This window comes from Crocuta crocuta, unplaced genomic scaffold (genome assembly GCF_008692635.1).
Source record: "Crocuta crocuta isolate KB4526 unplaced genomic scaffold, BGI_CrCroc_1.0 scaffold144, whole genome shotgun sequence".
Lineage (NCBI taxonomy): Eukaryota > Metazoa > Chordata > Mammalia > Carnivora > Hyaenidae > Crocuta > Crocuta crocuta.
Window position 1 is genome coordinate 2,385,006 of NW_027529669.1, and position 22,848 is coordinate 2,407,853.

Sequence of the window (22,848 nt, forward strand, 5' to 3'; positions counted from 1 at the left end):
CTTTCTGAACCCCACTTTACCTGTCAAATAGGTGTAATAATAGTAGCTGCCTTATACGGTTGTTGTTAGGATAAATAAGATAATACACATAGGACAAAACGAGGTGCGTAGTTAGTGCTCACTAAGTATAAGCAATTATATCAAGAGAATGAACTTTGAAGTCAGACCAATATAGGTTTGACTCCTAACTCTTTGATTTAAAAGTTGCATGGCCTTAGAAGGTGCCTGAGTGGCTCAGTTGGTCGAGTGTCTCTGACTCTTGATTTCGGTTCAGGTCATGATCCCAGGGTCATGGGGTCAAGCCCCGAGTTGGGCTCCACACTCAGCATAGATTAGGATTCTCTCTCTCCCTCTGCCCCTTCCTCTCTCTTGCCCTCTTTATCTCAAAATAAAGAAATGAAAATATTTAAAAGTCACATGATCTTGAATAAGTTGTGCAAACTCTCAAGCTTCTTGATACTTGCCTTGAAAGTTGTAAGATTAAGAGTGTTTGGGTGGCTCAGTCCGTTAAACATCTGACTCTTGATCTCGGCTCAGGTCACGATCTCACAGTTTGTGAGATCGAGCCCTGGGTCAGGCTCCACAATGACAGAGCACAGAACCTGCTTAGCTCTTTGTCTCCCTCTCTCTCTGTCTCTCTACCCTGCTCATGCTTGCTCTTTCTCTCAAAATACATAAATAAACTTAAAAAAAATCTTAAGAAAGTTGCAAGATTATCCTGAAAATTACAGAGATACATATACAGCACCTTTTATTTTTATTTGCATCATGACCCATTTCAGATAGGAATTGAGTTTACCCACACAAAACAAAAAGTAGCCCAGTGACGTTTTCTTTAAGCAGGTAACAAAATCAGGGTGAAGACAAAGCAAGGATAGGAAACATGAGGGAAAGTGAGAGATAAGGTTAGGGTCTCAGAGCACATCTTATGAGTCTCCGTGTGTCCTTGCAAGTGATGGGGTCACAAATCTAGCTTTGGGCATCCTAGCATCCAAGGCAGTAAAGAAAGGAAACATGGTTAGTTAAGTGATTCAGAGAGCCAAGATAAATGCAGAGGAGTTCTGAGGAAGAAGTCTCAGCTATTCCTAGTTCTGAGGCTGAAGACACTGTAAGTAGCACATGATGGATGCACAATAGATACATAAATGTTAGCTGGGCTCATCTTCAGGCACCGAGGAAAAAGTGAGTCTAGGAGTAAAAGCAACATGGAAGAGGAAACGTCAGAGCTAAATAGAAGGGAATACAAATTTGCCAGGTGCCTGCAGGGCTGGAGGCGGGAGGGAGTCGGTCTGCGAGGGGAGAGTGTGTCCGTGTCAGGATCACCCCCACCCATCAACAGCTCTGCAACTTGAAAGCTAGGGACTCACTGGCATCACACCAGGTGGAGAGGAAGCCCCCATCAGACGGACAGGCACAGGGACTTGAGGCTTGCAGAGCCTGGAAGGAGAGAGGTGGCGGGGGACCTCAGGCACAGCTGTTTTGGTTTAAAGCCTCTCCCTGCTGGACATCTGGTGTTTAATGACCGTCCTCAGAAGGAAGTGAGTTTTTTTTTTTTCTCTCTCTCTCTCTTTTTTTTTGAGTGTGTTTTGTTTTCTTCTGTTTTCCTGTGGACCCAGCCTTATGGTTTTTAGGGACGGTTGCAGGGAATGTTCCTTTTTTTTCTTCTCAGCCATTACCAGCAGGGTTGGGGGATTCTGTGACGTCACTGAGTCAGAAAGGGTTTCTAGGCTGTAAAGACCCACAGATGTGTAAGGGAATTGTGTTCCCACTCCTTCTCTTCTCACACCACACTGCTCCTTTTTCTTTCTTCCTTTCAACACATTCTCTCTCTGTCTCTGTTTCTCTGTGTCTCTGTGTCTCACTGTCTCTGTCTCCCTCACGCTAAGCGGGAGGGGCTCAGATAAGCCTGCAGAAATCTGTGTTTCCTTCTGTGTTAGCCACCCGGAAGGGGCAGGCCCTGAGGAACCTCCAAGTTCCCGCATCCCCTCGGGACTCTGTCCGCAATAAACCTAATGCAAAGGCAGCTTTGCTGCTTCGAGGTGTTTGTACCCGGGAGGTTGAAAATGAGCTAATTAGTGCTTCCAGTTAGGTTTGGATCCCTGAACACGCACTTGGTATTACTGCCTTGCTCTTGGTGACTACTGAGTAGTCACTTTCAGGACTGACATACCTTCCAGACTCTTCCTGGCCTGCCCAGGGTAAGCAAAGTGTGATCAAGGCAGCCCAGGGCAGTAACTGCTTATTATCTCGGCAATCGTCTGTTTTCTAAGAATTCTCCCCAGGGCCGGTTCTCAGTATGGTTCTGATTCTTATCTTCTCACCCTCTGTGTGACAACTGCGTGAGCCTGTGTGTCCCTGTGTGAGCCTCGTCTGCCCAGGCACAGTGGAAGGGACACAGAATAGGAGAGTCAGGACATCTGGGTCCTAGGTATGATGTCATAGACAAGTTCGGTAGCTTCAGGTAAGTCACTTCTGTTTTCTAGTCCTAAATTATCCCATCTGTAAAAAAACAAACCCCCCAAAAAAAGGTTTCTAAAATTTTTATTTTATATGTGGATTTTTTCTGGGGAAAGGGTTCATGGCTGCCATTATTTTCTCAAAAGAGTCTGTGACTGACAAAGGTTAAGAATCCCTGGGCTTGTTGATTCATAAATTCTTAGAATCCACTTTAGAGCAATTCTTCGGTTCTGTGCTTCTGGAAGTGTTATGCCTTGTATAGTTCAGCAAGTTTTTCTGATGGCCTACTGCGTACCAGCTCCTTTGACGTGGCGTGAGAATGAAGATGTAAGACAGCTTCCAAGGAGACCACTGACCCGTGGGGAGACTGACCCACAAACAAAGAATTTTGATAAGATGTCTAAAAGATAATGATGGAGATACACGCGGGGCACTTGAGGNGGGAGGGATGGAGGGTGGTGCAGGGGTGAGGAGGTAGGAGTGAGGACAAAGCTTCTGAGGGCTTCCCTTCAGGTTTCCAAGTAGAGGGCCTGCTCCCACCCAGTAATTCTGAAGGCCCCCGGCTCCCACTGACCACATCCCTCCCGACACCCTCTACACAGGTCCTCTGTCCTTGTGCTGCCAGCAAGGTCATTGAGCTTCAGACACTGGCTTCCCCTTCCTGAGCGTAACCCCTACAGAGCATTCCTCAGATGCCCCACTCCTTCCCTGCGGGAGCCCAGGACTTTTTCTGGGTCCCTCTTTTCCTGCGCTTCCTGGGCTCTCCTGGCCCCTTTCATGTCCAGTGCTCCATCCAGGATGCTGAGCCGTGGAGACGCTGACGAGTGTGCTATCCCGCCCCCGCGTTATTCCTGTTCTGGTGTAGACCTTCGCAGCTCCGGGTGACCTTATGGCTCTGGAGGAAGCACTGTTAAATGGTAAGTCCCCTTAAAAGAGGACCAGGAACATTCATGCTGGCACACAGCGGGCCAGGGAGACTGACTCACCAGTTCTCTTACTCACCAGCTGGAGCCAAGACTTTCCATTGAGTCGCTACCCAGAGGCCAGGCTACCATCACCTGTGCCCTTAGCTACTCCATTTAACTCACATATAGGTCTCATAACTCACTCCTCATATGGCAGCCAGAGGGGTCTTTTTAAAGTGTAAATCAGAACATGCCACACCCCTGCTGCAACTTTCCAAATATTTTCACAGCACTTAGAATAAAATCCAAACCCCTCACCAGGTCCTGTAACACCTTCCACGATCTAATAGCTGCCTACCTCTCTAGCTCTGCCCTGGACCCCTTTCCTCCTCGCTCACGAAGCTCACTGATCTTCTGTCTGTCTCCACATCAGGGGCAGTTCTGCCTTAGGACACTTGCATTTGCCATTTTCGTTAACCGAACATCTCTTACCCCAGGAAAAGCCTAGGCATAGCTTTTTTCCCCTTATGATCCTCAGCTGAAAAGGCACTTTTTGCGAAAGGTCTTCCCTGAGGACCTCCTTTAGGGTTTCCCCACTCTGCCCCCAGCACAGCCTTTTTGTCCTGTTATACTCTCTTCATGGTGTTTCCTGTTATCTGAAATTATTTTGTTTGTTTGTTTATGGTCTGTCTCTCCTGCCCCACCAAGGAGACTTGTCTGTCCCATTCACCGAGGTATTCCTACCTTCTAGATGGGGCTCCTGGGTGGCTCAGTCGGTTAAGCATCTGACTCGGCTCAGATCATAATCTCGCGGTTTGTGAGTTCAAGCCCCACTTTGTGCTCTGTGCTGACAGCTCAGAGCCTGGAGCCTGCTTCAGATTCTGTCTCTCTCTCTTTTTGCCCCTCCCCACCTCAAAAATAAATAAACACTTAAAAAATGTAGAATGTGGTATCGCCCATAATAATCAAATATTTGTTGAATGATTGAATGAGTATTGATGGTAAAGCCACTTAATATATTTGAGCCCCAAATCCCTGGCTACATATCTGATTTTTTATGATCTTTAGAAAACTCTCTTTGGTACAGAGATTATTATTATAGCCACTTTACACCTAAGGAAATAGAAAGTCAGATGGGTTATATCATTTGCCTAAAATCACAGTTGTGTCCTAAAAGTATATCCTCTTTGGGATGCCAATAAAAATTTGGGGGTGAAAAATTCTCTCTAGTCTTCCAAATTTTAAGTTCCACCAAAAAGTTATCCATCCATTGTGGAATGGAAACATAAATTTGTCTGGTCCACCCAAAACAAGGTCTGTGGCCAAGATAACCCGGTGGGGGACAGACCCTATTCTCACACATAATACTTCTGTATCTGATTCATTCTGAGCACATCACTATGCTCATTTATACATTGATTCATCACATATGTATGTTAGTGGCCAGCACTACATAGGTATATGGCAGCTCTAGGGAGGAACCCCTGATTCATGCTAAGCATACATCCTTATTCTCCCCAAGAAATAGATGGTCTCCAATAGGATTTGTTGGCTAAATTGTAATTCTTGTGACTAAATAATATAATGCTAAATAAAATGTTTATTAACCAGAGTTCTGCTATAGAGTAGGCACCCAAGGAGTGTTAGTGATAATGATGATGATGATGATGACGTTAATATTAGAACCTGGATCTCCTTTCTCAGCCAGGCTGCCTAGAAGGGGAGAAAGATATTAAATATTCCCTTGGCATATTTTCCCCTTCCAGAGCCATCCCATTAAAAAAATCCAGTGCACATGACTTCCATTTCTTTTTCCTAAATCCACAGCCTGTACAAGCAACTGAAAGTAATAAGCCTCGTTTAAATGCTGTGTCTTTCCTAATTAAAATCCATCCAGAAGGGGATGCCAGAGTTATTTTAGTCCATGTGTCAGAGGAAGTTCCATTATATTAATCCAGGCTTCTAAACGGAGTCCAAGAGGAGATGTGTGCTTATGTGTGTCCATGGAGCATAAGTTTGGGGGTACTACCAAGAAGGCATAGTTGGCCCTGAACTGTTAGGATATGAATTTTCAGAGGAAGTTGTTGACGGAGCCATTGGGAATCGCTCCCTGAGGCTCTCTCAGCTGGTGAATAAGCCTGGAAGTCTGTCTTGGCCCTTGTCAGTGGTTCTGAAGAAACACACTGGAATGGCTTTTCCATGAGGAGATGCCGTCCCAACTCTCCCCGCAGAGGCTCCACATGCTTGGCGGCTCTCCTTGGAAACACTGGTTGCCAGAGCAGCTGTGTGAGCCCGGCTTCCCCAGAAAAGATGGGAAAGCAAGCAGGGAGCCCTCGGCTCACCCAAGGGCCTCTTTCCAGGGGACCACTCCCAAGAGCAGAGCACACCAGAAACCAAATCCAGAGAGAAAGGAGATGACAATGGAAAACCAAGGAGGAAAAGAAGAGAAAGCAGGGGAACTTAGAAGGGCAAGGAGGTTTACGAGACATTCTCTCTGAAGATAGGTTTTGCTTTTCGAGGGCAGGAGTCCATCTCTGTGTGGGAGGGCAGTTGGCCGACGTAGGAAGGCAGTTTGGGGCATGCTTTCCATTTTGAGAGGATTGTTCCTTCCTATCACCTGGCCTGGAGTCTTCACTGTAACTGCTAATAGTTTTGAAATATATCTTAAAAAATTTTTTATGCTTTTATTTATTTTTGAGAGAGAGAGAGAGAGAGAGTGAGCATGAGTGGGGGAGGAACAGAGAGAGAGAGGGAAACACAGAATCCGAAGCAGGCTCCAGGCTCTGAGCTGTCAGCACAGAGCCCAACGCGGGGGCTCAAACTCACAAACCGTGAGATCATGACCTGAGCCGAAGTCAGACACTTAATCGATTGAGCCACTCAGGCGCCCCAGTTTTGAAATACATCTTAATGTATGTTCTTTTATTGATAAGCCTGTCTCCTTCCTAGCAGCCCTCTGGCCATACATATTACACTTGAAAGGAGGAGAGTCTGGGCGGTGGGCTCAGAAAAGAGAAGACAGCAAGAGGTGTGAGATGGGGGTGTTTCTGCTCCCCAAATCAAGGTCGAACCCTGGGTTGTTGAGGTTAGGAGGGGTGAAAGATGTTTAGCATGAATTTAGAAGCCCTTTGAAGGGGAAATGGGATAACCAGGGTCGGTGGCCCGGAATGCACCCAGCATGGCACTGGGGCTGAGGAGGGTGCCCAGGTAAGGGGGCCTGAGGCCTGACTTGCGGAGATTTTAAACTCCCTCCTGGTGGAGGGAACACACCTGGGAGTTCCTAGGCCTCCAGGGGATGCAGAGGCTGAAATAAATAACTGAGTAGATCTGGGTGGTGGATAAGGTGGCTGCGGGGAGTGGAAACCAAACCCAAAGCTCCAAAGGACAAGGTGGGACTTCCTTTCCCAGGCAGATACCCAGTAACAGGCCAGACTCCACACAGATTAGCGGCAACCAGTGGTGAGGCAAGCACCTGAAACTGAGATTAGCCCCCATTACTGCAGGACTTGTAAGTATCCCCCCCGCCAAAAAAAGGAGAAGGTGGAGAGATATCTCAAGGGGAACTGCCCTGGCCATTTGTATGTTGAACTGATTGAATTCGTAACCCAAAGAAATCAAGTTGAATGGAAAAGCCTGCTTTAAATGGGAAAAGAAGAAATTACATTTAATTGGCCAATTAAGTTTTCTGGGGACTCAAATAAAGATGAAATCAATTATAGATCCTTTTAAGAGCTACATTTTTTCCCCACAACTGAATTGCAGTGTAAAAATTTTGACCTCTCCATAATAATGACCTTCCACAACCACAAATAGATTTAGAGCATTCAAGTCATTTTCACGTACATTATCTTTTTTGAACCTCACATCAAAACATTTAAAATAGATGTTCTTCTTCCAACTTTACAGATGCAGAAAACAGGCCTGGAGATGCCGGAGGCTTGTCTGAGTTCAACAACGGAGAAGAGGGCCCCTTTTCCACGCCCATTTCAACTACAGCTCACAGAACCGCAATCTAAGCAGAAGTTTTCTGGAGACCATTTTGATGGTCACGCCTGGGGGTAGGGAGTGTTACTGGCATTTGGAGGGGAGAGGCCAGGGATGCCATGACACCTCTCGAATGATGCACAGGATGGACCTCACAGCAAAGAATTTCCTGGCCTAAAATGTCGGTAGTGCGGAGGCAGAGAAACTCTAATAATACAGGCGATTCCAAGGGAGGAAGTTGTATCTCTCCTTTTACATCGTAAAGATGGACAAGGACCCAGAGCCAAACTGATTGCAGTTTAATAAGGAAGACACAACTAATAAACCTTAACTGGCCAGAAACATAGCCTCATATGAGCTTCGTTTCCAGCATGCTGTGAGGAATGGAGGAGTCAAGTCTTGTTGGACGATTAAGAGGAAATGGAGTTCACCCTGGCTGGAGGTGGGGGGAGGGGCAGGAGAGCACCCAGGGATGGATGGGAATAGATCATTTTTAGCCTTCTTTCCTCTGGACAGCACAATTACTTTAAAACAAGTAATAATGACAGAGAACTGTGAAATGGTCTCTCATTGAACATCATATACGTAATCATGTCAGTAACAAAAAATACATAGTGAAAAAGAAAAATCATAGTAGGTTAATACTTTAAAAATTATATTGATGTAGTTTCTTTTAAAGGGAGAAAACATAAACCTGCAGGTTGGTCTGTAACAATTAATGAAGAATAATATTATAAATTCTGTGTTTGTCCCTTAATGTCCGTATATTCATCATTAATGATTTTGTCCAAATTAGTCTTCACAAATTCACGTTCAGTAGTCAGATTTGTCAGATTATTTTCTTCATTTTATTTATTTATTTAATTTTTGTTTATTTTTCAGAGATAGAGATCATGTATGTGAGCAGGGGAGGGCAGAGGGAGAGAGGGAGACAGAATCTGAAGATAGGCTCCAGGCTGTGAGCTGTCAGCACAGAGCCTGACACAGGGCTCGAACCCACAGACCACAAGATCATGACCTGAGCCAAAGTCAGAACCTTAACCATTTGAGCCACCCAGGTGCCCCTAACCAATTTTAACTCTGAAAAGTTCTTTCACACAAAGTAACAGATTTACAAAGAGGAATTTTTACTATCTTCATCAGGGCAAGTTTGGCAGAGATACATAAACTATCTCATTTCTCAATAAATTCCAGAAATTACAGTACTGTCTATGTTTTTGTTTCCCTTCAGGATTTATTCTAGCAGTGTTCCAAAGTCTCCACAGTTGAAAATTTCCACTAAAATATCTTCAGCGGAAAATCCACCATAATTCCTATTTTATTTGGTAGAAACTGAGAAGTTTTCTACCGTGAAAACAGAGAAAATGACTGAAAAACAGAGAACATTGACATTATGATTTTAAAAAATCACTTCAGGGAATGTACCCCCTTATTGTCTACACCCAGGGCTAATCTGTCCTGCCCCCAATTGCCCACCCAGCCCTTGGTATGTGTCTGTCCACAGATGCATCTTTAGGGGAAGGATCTAGGCTCTGAAATCAGGTCCTTTTTTTCTTTTAAACTTTGTGTTTTTTTTTTTACCTCTTTGCACAAAAAGTATAATAATACAGAAACGAATTAAAGAATAAAGATCACACATTACATTTGTTAGAATTAGATTTGGTTCCAATCCATAACCTACAAAAGATGCTGACATCTTGTGGCACCTGGGTGGCTCAGTCAGTTAAGCATCTGACTTTGGCTCAAGTTCACGATCCCACAGTTCATGAGTTCAAGCCCTGCGTCGGGCTCTGGGCTGACAGCTTGGACCCTGGAGCCTGCTTTGGATTCTGTGTCTCCCCCTCTCTCAGCCCCTCCCCCACTCACGCTCAGTCTCTTTCTCTCTCTTAAAAATAAGTAAACATTAAAAAAAAATTTTTTTTTAATAAAGATGCTTACATCTTGGTAGAGGGGCTGAGTTGTGGACAAAGGTATCATTGTAGGGAGTTAGCTCTCACAAGAGAGGGGTGGATGGACAGCTTGGGTTGGAAGTGGATGAGGTTCACAAGAGGGAGTGGCAGCTTCCAACCAGGAGACTAGAGATTTCATGGGAAAAGTGACATTTCAAGTTGTCTTGAAGAATGGGTAGCAAGCATTTGGATACTTACAGACCATACTTAGGCCTCAAAGGCAGTGCTCTGAGGAAATCAGGCTCTTCTTCATGCCTCCCCTTCTCCGTTAGCAAAGCACGGATCAGATCATCTTCACCCCTTGGGTCCACATGGAAGACAGCAAAAGAGAGACAGGGTGTTTGCTCTGTTGAACAGAGGGTGGCCTGGGAAAGAGGGGTCTCTGCACTTGTGTTTTGTGCTGTGTGACACTCAGCAAGTCACTTACTCTCCTTCCCCGGACAATATTCTTGTCTGAAAAATAAAAGGATTTACCAGACGAAATATCTCAAAAGTATCCTCTGACTCAGACATTACTGTGTGATCCTAAATGCCTTGGGATGGATTTCTGTCAAAAGGAAAGGGGCCCTGTTCACACAGATGCTTTGGTAAATGCACATTGCTTAAGAGAGTCAGCGGTGGGGCGCCTGGGTGGCTTAGTCGGTTAAGCTTCCGACTATCGCTTAGGTCATGATCTCGCGGTTCGTGGGTTCAAGCCCCGTGTCCGGCTCTGTGCTGACTGCCAGCTCAGAGCCTGGAGCCTGTTTCAGTCTGTGACTTCCTCTCTCTCTGACCCTCCCCTGCTCTCTCTCTCTCTCTCTCTCCTAGAAATAAATAAAACATTAAAAAAAAAAAAAAGAGAGCCAGCGGTGGTGTTAGCGAGTCACTAACAGTCAGGGGGTCAGGAAGTCTGGGCTTCTCCGGCCCCATCCATCTGCCTGAGACCTTGAATCCCCACCCAGGATTTTCCTACAGCCCTTCCCACCTCTCACCTACATCTGCCCAGTCACATCCCCTCCCACCACACAGGGGAGGGAGGGGTAAGAAGGGAGAGAGTGGGGAAGAGCCAGGAAGGCAGAGAATGGCCGCCTTGGTGCACACATTGCTCCAATCCAAGCTTCCCACTGAGAACTGTGAGACCAAGGGAAGTCTCTTCTTTCTGTTCACCCACCCCCTCTCCTCTTTTAAAATGTTTTCCTCTGTTTCTGAGATTTCATCTTCTTTCAGAGGAAAGAAAGGCACTTTGGTCTTTTAAGAGTACCTTTACATGAGGCTTTGGTATGTGTCTGCTTCCCTCTGTAGTCCTGGGGAGGCGGCGGCGGGCCGGGGGGACCTGAGAGAAGGGCGAAGGGGTTTCTGCAATGCCTCCTGCCCGATAGGAAGTAGGGAGGGTGGAGGACAGGGAGGGGCATCTTGAGGCGGCTGCAGGAGCCTTGTCAAAGGACACTCATTTGCCGGCCTTCAAAGCTATGAACAGAAAAGATAGGAAGAGGAGAATAAGGTTACAGGTGGGAAAGATTCATTTTAGGAAAGACAGTCCTATTATCTCAGGTGAAAACAACGGAGCCCTGACTTCTTCCTCACTAATCATGACCTTTGATCTCAGAGGTGGGGGCTGGAGAAGCACCCAGGGGCAGGCTGGGGAGTCAGCACCCTGTCCACGGCATTTATTTTTAAAAATTTATTCAAAATTCATTAATTATAGCTGAGGAAGTCGGGTGTATTTGTAGGGCACTGAAGAGACCCATGTGATGGGCTAAGGTCAGCGCACACCCCCTGAGGGAAAGCGTAGATGTCAAAATACACTCTCCCCTCCTCTCTGAACTTGGACAAGGCTTGCTATCTCGAACCCTCAGTTTCCTTATTTATTCCACCCTGAGCACCTCTCAGGGGTGCTGAAAGGGCCGAGATGGGGAGCAGATGAGGGAATGTTCAGTTGTGCAAAGGTCTTCAGACATGTTGGGATCCTCACCACATGAGAGGGAATCATTTCCTTTCCCCGAGTGTGTCCTCCTGTGAGACATTCGTGGGGAGCCCACTCTTTGCTTTCCTTCCTCCTGAGCACCTCACAAAGCCCCCAGAGGCTGCCAAAGGAAAGGATAGAAAGGGAATGTGGAGGGGCACCTGGGTGGCTCAGTCAGTTAAGCATCCGACTTTAGCTCAGGTCACAATGTCATGGTTTGCGGGTTCGAGCCCCACGTTGGGCTCTGTACTCTCAGCTAGCTCAGAGCCTGGAGCCTGCTTCAGATTCTGTGTCTCCGTCTTTCTCTGACCCTCCCCTGCTCACACTGTCTCTCTCTCTCTCTCTCTCTCTCAGAAATAAATTAAAAAAAAAACAACAAAAAAAAAGAAAGGGAATATGGATTATAGCTGCACCTTGGGGACTCCTACTTGGAAGCCCTACTCTTAACTAACCTCTGGGGCAGGGCAGGGGTAACCACACAGTCCCCAACCTCCTGGGAACTGAGGGTTCATATCAAAGGCCATAGATTCCCATTCTTCACATCCTGAGACTCATTTCAATCATAGCTTCAGAATTTCTAGCTAGAAGTGGTTTGGGGGTTGTGAACTATTTGGGTAGTGGGGCGCATCTGGAAGAACTAGAGGCCATGTTAGTTAAAGCATCCTGGGGTTATGTAAACACATGCTGAATTGGGAAGACTTTCAAAAATGAGTGGTGAGCATGGGGTTCAAAAGTCCATGATGTTCCACTATATCAATTTATCTCTGAGTGAAGATTAAAGATGGGATATGGTTCTTAGAGGCAAGGCTGATGTCACTGCATGAGCAGTAGACGGAAGTTTGCAGTCCTGGGGTGGAATCCAGTCTCTGCTAGAAAATCTTCAATTCTTCATCTTAAAATAAGGGTAGATGCGAGCTTCCCCAAGATTCCTTTCTCGATCCACTCCCTCTCCTGTGATATGTTTGCGTGGAAACCTTACAAGTAAATCTAGCCTGAGGAATAAAAAAGCCAAGTGTCTCAGCATGTTTTATCATGTCTCTTATGTTATTCACTTGACTTTCAAAGGCTAGAGGGCGGACAGGAATTCTGGGCCACTCCCAAGAACATTTTATTTATTTCCTGCAAGCTTAAGGAAGAAGTGGGGATTAGGCAATGTGAGGGAAGGAACTAACACTACGGAAAATAGACTGACCTGCATATGCTGCACATCTCTGGTGAGTTGGTCTAAAAAGATGTCATCTGGAGGGCACCTTGGTGGCTCAGTCAGTTAAGCATCTTACTTTGGCTCAGGTCACGATCTCAGAGTCCAAACCCCACATCAGGGTCTGTGCTTGACAGCTTAGAGCCTGGAGCCTGCTTCAGATTCTGGGTCTCCCTCTCTCTTCGTCCCTCCCCATTCATGTCTCTCCCCATTCATGTCCCTCCTGTCCCTCTATCTGTCTCAAAAATAAATAAACATTTAAAAAAATTAGAAAGACGTCATTTGGGAGAAACTCTTTTGAGACTCTGCACCAAGAACAAACGATGACTCAGTGCTTCTACCATGCTAAGGAAAGCACTCTGCAAGGCACTTTTTGGTTGATTCCAACCAAAAGAAATTTTTAAAAATGTTTATTTATTTATTTATTTATTTATTTATTTATTTATTTATTTATTTATTTTGAGAGAGACAGAGCACCAGCAGGGGAGGGACAGAGTGAGAGAGAGGGAGAATCCCAAGCAGGCTCTGCTCTGACAGCACAGAGACTGACACAGGGCTCAAACTCATAAAACTCTGAGATCATGACCTGAGCCAAAATCAAGAGTTGGATGCTTAACCAACTGAGCCACCCAGACGCCCCCCAACCAAAGGAAATTTTAAAAAGCAAGTGCCTTATGGCACCCATAATAGCAAGAAACAGAAACTCACTGAAACTAGCCCAATGAAAGATGTGGTGGTGGTGGCGGTGGTAGTGGAAGCAATTATAATGCTAGAGATCAGATTGAATCCAAGGGAGGCTGAATGATTAAACATGAGGAAAGGAGGAATTGGAGAGGTCCAAGGACTTTGCAGGATTGCAGAGACTTACTAATTTGCATTGCCTCCTCCACTGATTTATTCAGTCCCTCCAGGGTTGTTTAGAAAAGTGCTTTGCAAACTTCAGCATGCACAGGCATCACCTGGAGATCTCGTTAAAATGCAGATTCTGATTCAGTAGATCTGGGGAGGGGGACCCAAGAGTCTTCATCTCTAACAAGCTCCCAGGTGATGCTGACGCTGCAGATGTGTGGCTCACACACTTCGAGAGTAGCAAGAACTTAGACCACTAATTCACAAGCTGCAGTTGGAACCACCTGAGAAAATTTTTAAACTTGATGCCTGGATTCCACCCTTCCCAGCAGATTCTGATACAATTGTTTTGAAATACGACCTGAGAATTAGGATTTTTTTTTAAAGCTCCCCAGGTAATTCCAATGAGCAGCAAAGTTTGAAAGTCACCCTTAGATCAAATTCTCAGGGGATTTGGAGTGGCTTCTCTGAGGTTAGGTATTCTTCCTGGTTCGGGCAGCTATGGACGGATGTGGGGCTTACAAAGTCCAAACATACACAGGATGTTTGGGGACTATATAGCATATTTGGAACAACAAATGGCTTGGCATGCAAAAAAAAAAACGATGAATACAAATTCTGACATTCCCATTTTCTAGCTGGATGGTCTGCTCCACAAAGTCTGGTTTCAGAACTCTTTCTGCCTTAGGCTTTTTAAGTGAAAGGTGGAAGCTATGATTTCTGATCCACATCCCACTCAGGGTCTTTTGAGGCTCAGTGCCATGTTGTTCAATCAGGGGGCTCAGGGGAGAATAAAGTGGGAAAGCTTTCTAAGGAAGACAGGCTGGCTTTCCACACAGAGGCTGTGAGTCTCAGGGCAGTGCAGACATGAGTATTTTTACAAGCCTCCCCCAGATGACCCTTCTGTGCATCCCTGGCTGTGAACCATTGATCAACTGAGATCATGTAATGAAACCTTTGAGGTGTCCTTGACTCTTCCACCAAACCCCATGGATTCAAGCTCCCTAAATAGCTCTTGAATCTCTCCATCCATCTCATCCCTAGAGCCTTATTCAGAGACTAATGTAGAAAGTTTCCTCAGCCTCCAACTCTTCCTAATTCCCTGCAATCCATCATCCGAGTAGCTGCCAGTATCATCTTTCTAATACAGGAACTGCTTATGTCATTCTTCTGATCAGGATAAAGTCTGAAAGCTTTAGAGTGGTGTGCAGGGACATTTATGGTGTGGCCACACCTCGCTTCCCATCCCTCTCCCCCTCATACCCTGTGCTCCAACAGTACTGTCACCCCCAGGAGGGTTCTGTTCTCTCTCACCTCTGTGCTGCTACTTGTAACCACCCTCCCCATCTTTCTCTGACAAACTCCTGCTTTTCCTCTCCGTGCTCAGCCATTCCCTTCCCTGCAGAGCCCTCCCAGGCCCATCCTGCTCCCCATCAGAGGTTGAGGGAGGCTTGGGGCCAGGTCTGTTTTATGGATCTTAGGGTATATTTCAAAAGATGAAGAAGTGCCCAAAGAGAGTTACTCAAAAAGTTATCATTGTGTCTATCATTTGGTGACAAATCAGACATCTTACTTGGGAGCCCTTCAAAAATGTAACACATGGTCAAAGGACCTTTCTGCTCTGTCCCCCATCCACTCCATGATGAGCTAGCATAATCCTCAGACTGGGAGAGCCATGTATCTTAGTGCTACACAAAGTACCTCCAAGAGGTATGTGTACCTGGGCAAATTATAAGGGAAATTCTAGAACCTTAACTTCTATATGTACTTTTGCTTAAACCTATCTGTCTGTGCAGGTGCTTGTGGCTGAGTTCTCCCCTTTTTCCTCTCTTACACAATCGGACTCCTCTCACTTTACCGAAGATAGACATACTCTAGCCATCTCAAATCTTACAATGGTTCAGGGCTCCAGTTCCAAATGTCAAAATGCCTGGTGCATTAAGGAGACAACGAAGAGATGGGTTGTTGGTGAACTCTTTTGTTATTGATTCACCAAAATCACCCACCTCTATCTCCCTAGATTGGGAGTTTCATTAACGTTTTGCTTTTTATTTATTTATTTATTTATTTATTTATTTATTTATTTATTTATTTATTTAATTTATTTATTAAGTAGGCTTCATGCCCAGGTGGAGCTCAATGCAGGGATTGAACTCACAACCCTGAGATCAAGACCCTAGCTAAAATCAAGAGTTGGATGCTTCACTGACTGAGCCACCCAGGGGCCCCTAATGTTTTGCTTTTTAAGATAAATAATTATTTCTCAAAAAATGTTAGTATCTGATATGGTTTTATCAATTGCATAATAGTAATGAAGGTAACCATCAATCATACCTAAAGAAAAAATTTTAAAACATTTTGAGCTTTCCGTTCAGGAAGATGAAAATAGTAATTTCAGTCTATAGATACGTTTTTTTGACTGAAAAACACGATGAAGGCCCAACAGGAGACTTTCAAGCACAACATCTTACTCTTAGAAACAAAAATGGGGGAAAATATAATGGAAACAAGGGTTTCAAGAGGAAAAGATGTGATGCACAAACTCCAGCCACATTTTTCATGTGGATGTTGGTATTTGCCAGATCAGCAGGGTTCATTGGCTCCATTACAAAGAGCCATGTAGTAGTTTACGTTAAAATGCTAACATTTAGAGCAGCTATTGCACCCTTTGCAACTAATTAAAATCTGCATTGAAAAATTTTATTTATTTATTTTTTATTTATTTCTAGGAGAGAGAGAGAGAGAGACAGCGTGAGCAGGGGAGGGTCAGAGAGGGAGACACAGACTCGGAAATAGGCTCCAGGCTCTGAGCTGGCGGTCAGCAGAGTCTGACGTGGGGCTCGAACCCACGAACCGCAAGATCATGACCTAAGCGAAAGTCGGACGCTTAACCGACTAAGCCACCCAGGTGCTCCTGCATTGAAATATTTTAGATGCTAGCTTCATAATATGCAATGCGGGTTCATGGTTTAAAAAGAATTTTAGGAAGTATGTGAGGGGAAAAATGGGAAGATTGTGCTCAAAAAGATGTTAGGCCTCATTTCTAGGTATCTGTAATCTTGGATGAGGGATGGAAGGAGACTCAAGTGGCCAGGGGGAGAGTCTGGATGAGGGGAGTGGATGTGAAGAGCCAAAAATTAAGTCCTCCATTAAGAGCAACCTCGGGCTGCNGATGAAGATCAGGAAAGTGGAGCTGGATGTAGAGACTGGCCCTCTTGAGGCAGCTGGACAGTTCTGGACAATGTTCAATACAGGACACACTGAGGCAACATGTAGGCAGTGGTATTTTGAAGGTCCAACCCAGCACCCTGGACCAAACAAGGGTGGGAGGTCTGTCCAGGAGGCAGGTCAACTTCAAAGTCATGTATGTGAGAGGTGTGATGAGCCTGGATCCAACCAGGAACCGTCCTCCACTCCCTAGGTTGGGAAGGAAGATACCAAGACATCAAATCAAGGCACTGGACTTCAGAAGAAGGTTCTCATATCAGGGCAGGTGAGTCACTGCAACAGGAAACTCTAGTCTCTCAAAGGTTTAATTCAGAGATTTTTCTCCTTCATTGTAGGGAATAAGTTTAGGAATTCTCTGGGCCTGCACTGATGGGTTAACAAGGCATAAAGAATTACAAAGCCATAGGATGCTCACACTCAAGTTTAGGTAAACAAGATTAGGGCCCCAGGAGAGAGTAGAGGGGGCAAATGCCCCCAGGATAGAAGGGTCGGCAAAAGTCCCTGGAATAGAAAGGGCGGGGCAAAGGCCTCAATACAAAGGTATATGAGGTAAGCAAGATTATGTATTCAAGGCAAAAACATCCCTCAATTTAGCACTATCGCAGACAGCTGCTCACAGGAAGGACGGACCAAATTAGGTAAACAGGTAAATAGAACTATAGGCTGCTGAGGGTGAAGTTGCCCAGAGTGGAGCTAATTAGCAAAAGAAAGGTGCCTTGTTTACCCTGAGGTTACATGCTGTATCTATCTTATCCCCTAGGCTGGCTAAGATAAACAGACAAGGTGCCTCCTGTCAGCCATTAACATCCATCTGCCTGGTGCCAAGATTTTGGTTTATATTGACCCAAATCCCTAACATCGTATATCTTCAAAACCCCCTTTCCCTCATGCCCATGAGTTAATGTTCATAGATTCATTGTTTCTTTGTTCATGCCCATCATGTTTATAAGCCTTCTGATCTTAATAAATATGGACAAGGACTCTTGCCTTTTCCTGGACATTAGCCATCTCTTGTATTTTAATTCTGGGTCCACTTTCTTGCTGGACAAGGAAGAACTTTAGACCCAGAGTCTACAACATTTCGTGTCATAGTTTAGTGACTCAGGGACCTAAGTCCTTTCATTGTCTCTATCTTTTCAGGACATCTGCTGGAGACAGAAGAAAGGGAGAGGGACTATGTGGCAATGTTTATTGGCCAGTTGTACAGTGATAGCCATGTTCACGTCTACTCATATTCCAGTAGCTGGAATTTTAGTGGTATGGCCACAGTAAATGCAAGGAACCCTGGAAAAGGTGGTCTAGGTGGATGTCTGGAAGGAAAAGGAATGGATTTGGTAAGCCACTGACATATTGCTTACCCTTGTTAGGGATGGCATGTGCCTGGGACTGTGTCTACAGGTGATTGGCAGGAGTTAACATACATATAGTGTATGTGTGTGTGTATATATACACACATACACACTATATTATGTATATGTGTATATACATGTGTATATATAGTATATTACATATGTATATATATGGTATATTATATATTATATGCATATATACACACATAGTATATATATATATACACACACATAGTATATATATACACACAGAGTTGACCCTTGAACAACATAGGGGTTACTGGAACTGACCCTCTGCACAGTTGAAAGTCTGCATATGACTTTTGACTCTCCCAAATCTTAACTACTAACAGCCTACTGTTGACTGGAATCTTTACAGATAATACGGTCATTTAACACATATTTTGTATGTTAGATGCATTATATACTGTGTTCTTACAATAAAGTAAGCTAGAGAAAAATATTAAGAAAACCATAGGGAAGAGAAAATATATTTACAGTACTGTAGGGTATTTATCAAAAAAAATCTGCATAGGGGCGCCTGGGTGGCTTAGTCGGTTAAGCGTCCGACTTTCGCTTAGGTCATGATCTCACGGTTCGTGGGTTCGAGCCCCGCGTCGGGCTCTGTGCTGACTGCCAGCTCAGAGCCTGGAGCCTGTTTCAGTCTGTGACTCCCTCTCTCTCTGACCCTCCCCTGCTCACGCTGTCTCTCTCTCTCCTAGAAATAAATAAAACATTTAAAAAACAAATCTGCATATACATAGACCCACACAGCTCAAATCATGTTGTTCAAGGGTCAACTTTAGGTATATGCCTATGTACGTATATAGATACATATGCGTATAGGTAAAAGTATTACATAGGTATAGGTATAGTGCAGATATGGGTATAGCATAGATATAGGTATAGGTATAGGTATAGGCATAGTATAGGTACAGGCATAGGTATAGGTATATGTATAGATATAGGTATAGTATAATATAGGTATGGTATAGGTATGGTATAGTATAGTATAGGTACAGGAATAGATATAGGTATAGTATAGATATAGATATAGGTACAGGTATAGATATAGGTATAGTATAGATATAGATATAGGTATAGGTATAGTATAGTTATAGTATAGTATAGGTATAGTGTAGTATAGGTATAGGTTTAGGTTTAGGTGTAAGTATAGTATAGGTATACCTACTAGGGAGATTGAGGCAGGTCTGAAGGCAGAATTTAACAGGAGGGCCTCTGAGTATCACCACGACTTCTCACCCCCGTGTGAGCAGGGGGCGACCTCAAGCTACAAGTGTCAGCATTTAGTACCATTCAGTACACTGGTTAAAATAAAGGTCTCTAAAATCCCAGGGCAGCAAAGCTGGCTTAAAATTAGTGATGCTTCATGAATTTTATGTTCATAAAATCCATCTCAGAGACACAGTTTGGCTCATGAAGTGGCCACACTCTCTCCCCTGTCTACTCATCCATGTAGAACTGGAATGTCTCAAAAACATAGTAGTGGCTCTGAAATTAAGTATTTGCAGAATGCAAATGCATCCACTAAAACACTCAATTAGTCTGACTCTGTTGTAGCACATCACTAGTAAAATCAAATCAAGCAATTTTATTAACAATTACTATTATTATTACAAAAAGCAAGAGTTAGTTGAATTCCTGTTACACTCTGGGCAGTGATCTTAGTGTTTTGTTTATTTTTTTAAAGTTTATTTATTTTGAGACATAGAGAGAGAGAGAGACAGAAAGAATCCCAAGCAGGTTCTGCACTGTCAGCATGGAGCCCGATGAGGGGTTTGAACCCATGAGACATGAGATCATGACCTGAACTGAAACCAAGAGGCAGATGCTTAGTCAATTCAGTCACCCAAGTGCCCCCAAAGCTAGGTGTTTTATTTAAAAAAATTTTTTTAATGTTTATTTTTGAGAGAGAGAGAGCACACACGAGCAGGGGAGGGGCAGAGAGAGAAGGAGATGCAATATCTGAAGCAGGCTCCAGGCTCTGAGTTCTGAGTTGTCAGCCCAGAGACCAATGCGGGCTCAAACTCCTGAACCCTGAAATCATGACCTGAGCCGAAGTTGGACACTTAACTGACTGAGCGCCCCCCAAATCTAAGTGTCTTAGATGCATGTTCTCACTTAATCCTGGTAACAATCCTACAAGGAGAGTACTGTGATGCCCATTTTACAGATAAAACTCAGGGTGATTTGGTGAATTGCCTATGTCACATGGAGTAATGGATCTGGGATTCATATCCAGGCTTCCTGCTCTCTGCTCACCCTCCCAACTATGGCAATTGCCGTTGCCCTTTGCTGAGCACCTAATTTAAACCACGGAGTGGAGTGGTGTAGAGCACAAACTCTCAAATCAGCCTTTGTGTAAATTCTGCTTACTTCCTTTTTTGAGTCTGTTTTGTCATCTGCAAAACAGGGACAATGCTAGCACCCATTTCATACTGTAAGAATTAAATGAGATGTGGCAGGTAGAGGTCTAGGACTCTTACTGTTAGCGTTTCCTCTTGTTTCCTGGCACTGGGCCAGGGTTTGCAGGATGAAAAGAAGTCAGAGAGAGGCACCTTTAGACCCAAGTCCACACTGACTCAAAGCCCAGAAAGGCAGAGGAATCTCACTACCGTCTTCACTCGGGCCTTTCTTCTCTAAAAGGTCCTTTTGATTTATTAGCAAGAAGCCATCTGCTGACTACAAAGGCAAAATTTCAATAATTCTCACCCAGTTCCTGGCTAAAGATGCCCAAAAAGACTTCTAAGCCAGTGACTTTCAAAGAGGGAATTTAATTCATATGCTTTGAAGAGGGGGGGGGCTTGAGGGTTGGGCGGTTTGTTATATTTTAAGTGGGAATGGAAGAGCCATCCCACATGGGCAGCATGTGATGGACCCTGGGGACTGAGGGCCTGTGAATGACCGGGCTTCTACACAGCTTGGCTTCCTATCTGTTCCTGCCATTTTAGAGGTCAAAGTCTCCCCAGACATGGAGACGCAGTCACCTCCTATAAGAGATTTGAAGATGCCAAATATAAAATCAGTCACACGAAGAGAATCTTACAGCCATTGTGCCTATTCCCCTGAGAGAGGAGAAAGGTGATAATGACAATACAGCTGAACCTCCACTTGTAGCTGCTCGATCTAAACAGGAAGATGCTGCCAAGCGTATGGATGCCCACCGACCTGTGCACAAAGCTAGGATCCATTAGGCATGTCAGAACATGAAGCCACATCTATGTAGCACCCCTCCTTCTCACACCTCCAGCCACCTGCTCCATCTTCTGAGCAGGGGAACTGTTTTCTGATCTCTTGGAAGGAACAAATGGCCTGAGACGTTGAATTGGAGAAATCGCTCCCCATCCCGCTCCCCCAGGCTCCCCACAGCAGTTATTAGTTGAGGACCTATGATGTGCCAGAGACTATGCATTTGTTATGACATTCACTCTCCCCATGACACTCAGAGGTGGAGATTGTGCCTTCACTTCACAGATGAGGAGATTTCGGTTAAAAAGTGCTTAGTGCCGCTCAAGGTCATACACCCGCTGAGTGACAGATTTGAATCATTGAGCCCCTCACCAGAGTCCCCTTCTCTTACGCCTGAGATGCTGAGTTCCTTGGCCTGGGCTGCAGCCCATGCAGTGCCCGTGCTTGGAGCTCTCCAGGTGAGTCTAATGGGCTGCCAGGGCTGGGAGCCACTGCACTGCATCAGCCTTCCTATAAATCCGTATGTAAATGGGGACTATATTCCATCCTGCATCACAGATTCCTTTGGGAGTCGGGGTAGTTGTGGATCTACCCTACAGAAAGATAAATGTTGATACAGAAAAAGTTGCACACAATTTCAGGTAATTGCGGAAATTTTGAAGCTTCTTCATGGATCCCCCAAGAGTCATGAACTCAAATTAAGGTCAAGTCTGTAAATCCTTGCTTCCAATTATGTAGCCACACAGGGGGGTTAGTTGGAAGCCTTTAAACAATTCATTTTCTTTCTACTGATTCAGAATTCCTGGATCTGTAGTCCTCAAATATGTTCCAGTTGATTCTTATACATCCAACCAGAAGCAGTCTTTGGACTGGTTTTTGGGAACCAGCTCTGTAAATGATGCCCATGCAATGGATCAGAATTCATTTCTGTCACCTCTAATGTTGGACGAGATGCCTAGCCGCCTGAATCTTCTTTCTTCTGAAAAAATGGGAAAAACAATAGTCCCCACCTCGTAGAGTTGACGTGGGATTAAATAAAATATTCCATGTCAGTGTTCAGCACAGTGTCTGGCACGTAAGTGCTCAATAAATATTAATTTACCCTTGATAAATTATTTAGTATTATTTGTCATTGATGCAATTGATCTCTGTAAGTGGGCTCTTGGTGATAGGAGTGGGAACGGAATCTAATTTCTAGCAGACTATCAACAAAGATACATGAAAGAAAGGAACAAATTGAAAGTTTATTAAGCATTAAGAATAACAGACATATAAGGGTTTGGACTTAACAGCATAAACACCACCAGTATCATGGTGTACAATTAAGCTGACCTCACGTGAACTTGTACCTGTTTAACAGATACAACCTTTGTGGTGTTGCCAAAAAGATAACGGTTACCGTGGTTGTTATGTTTGGGAAGGTTCTCCAAAATTTAAGATGTTATGATTCAACTTAAATATTCACACACACACACACACACACACACACACCTCTACATACACTTGGCCCTCTGCACAATGTACTAACTTCAGTTGTCAAAGTCTAATCCAATCGAGATCTAGGATAAGGCTTTGCTCATTTTTAAAATGGCTTTATTAGTTGTAGAGAAAACCAGGAGGAGACCTCAGCCTCCCCAGCGGGGCCCAGGAGCCCTCAGCAGGGAGCTTCACCCTGAGAGCAGAAGACGTCTAGCACACGGTCCCCTATCACCTGCAGCTTGCCGACCCCAGGTTAAATCCCAGCATCCGCACTCCACACAGGCGAACGGGCCAA